Below are 1,910 nucleotides of genomic sequence, written 5' to 3'. Positions count from 1 at the left end.
TGAATCATAAGACTCTTATCCCCATCTCTTTTTACCAGACTCATCTAGAAAAGGTGAAAACTATTCAGTGGTGACTCTACCTCCCTTCACACAGTCTAAAAGTAAACTCCCTATTGAAACCTTATAAGCCAGTCACTTTGTGCCTTTATTGTCCCCTCATTTTAGGTAGTCAATGTCTAAGTTGCCCATTCCTAACTATCCTGTATACAGAGGGGATATGATTGATAATTTGACATCAGAGTCCTTGACCCTCAATGGAGTACCTATGTTCAGGGAAATCAATCCAAAGGTAATTCATGAAAGTCCTTGATGGAGCTGGTTTCAGTGTCTGTTAGGACTACAGGGAGGCTGGGGGCAGGATGACTGATTAAATGTGGGTCTGTGGATTCTGCATGTCTAGAGCATATCCTTTCTGAATCTAGATACCAATGCAGTAAAGCCCACCTCCACCTCACACTAGCATGGCTCCCAAACATGTGGCTCCAAACTCCTAGAACATAGGATCTGTTCTGGGGCTGGGAGCTGACCACACCATTGGTCACTAGGGGACCTTGGGGAAAAAAGAAGGAATCACACCTTTCCAATCCTGTGTGTGAATCTGCTCAGGCTGGCCATTCATGATTCTTCTCCCTCTCTTGCCAACCCTGCTCAGCTTCTTGAATTCCAGCAAGCACTCCAACCACTTCTTTAACTTTTCCTCTGAAATTCAGGGATCCAGAATTTTCATCTGATTCTGTTTCATTTGGTTTCAAGTGTATTTGTTGTAGAGGGTCTATGCTGTGAGTCTGCCTAGCCTGCCTTCTTTTAAAAGGGAAAAATCTTCCCCTCTCTGGCTCTTTCTGTCTGTTGTAATTTGCATAACAAATTATTAGGTCATTAAAACACAAAGAATTAAACTGCCATTGAGTTGATTCTAATACCATATAGGTTGTCATAGGCTGTATTTTTTATGGGAGCAGAAAGCCTCACTTTTTTTCATGCAGAACAACTGGTGATTTTGAACTATAAACCTTGTGACTACTCCAATGATTATTATAACCAGAATGCCACAAAGATTATTGTTGTTGATAGGCTCCATGGAATCAGTTCTGACTCATAGTGATTCTACCTAGTAGAAAAAACAGAATGAAACAAAAAATACTGCCTGGTCTTGCACCATCCTCACAATTGTTTGTTTGAGCTTGTTTCTGTTACCACTGTGTCAATCTATCTCCTTAAAGGTATTTCTTTTTTTCATTGACCCTCCACTTTTCCAAACATGGTGTTCTTCTATGGTGGTGGTGATTATGTGTTGTGGAGTAAGCTCCGAATCATAGCAATTCTGTACAGGGTTTGTGAGGCTGTAAAGCTTTATGGGAGTAGAAATCCTCATCTTTCTCCCATGGAACAGCTGGTAGTTTTGAACTGCTGACCTTGCGGTTCACAGCACAAGTTCTACTAGCCGCCATCTTGGGAGAGTCCAAATGGGGGAAGGATCAGAACAGTCATGAATGCCTGACAGAACCATGGAGATACAGATGTGGACATTCATTTTTGATATCTGTTCATTGGTCTCTCAGTGTCTGCATAACTTCATTCTGGTAACTAGAGGGGCTGCCTGAGTGAATGGATAGCACACCCCACCACTGAAGTGTTCTACTATGCATGCACACAGAGCTCCTTGAAACTTAAAGTGACAGTTTCCATGTAAAACCAAACGGCAACCACTTGTCTGCCATTTTGTCATACTGTGGTGGCTTGTAAGTTGCTGTGATTCTGAAAGCTATGCCACCAGTGTTTTAAATAACCAGCAGTGTCACCCATGGTGGACAGGTTTCAGATGAGCTTCCAGACAAAGACAGACTAGGAAGAAAGAGTGACGAACTACTTCCAAATCTTTAGTCACTGAAAATCTTATGAATAGCTAAAAA

The sequence above is a fragment of the Chrysochloris asiatica genome, unplaced genomic scaffold (assembly GCF_000296735.1).
Source record: "Chrysochloris asiatica unplaced genomic scaffold, ChrAsi1.0 scaffold00426, whole genome shotgun sequence".
Taxonomy (NCBI): Eukaryota; Metazoa; Chordata; class Mammalia; order Afrosoricida; family Chrysochloridae; genus Chrysochloris; species Chrysochloris asiatica.
This window is presented reverse-complemented; position numbering follows the sequence as displayed.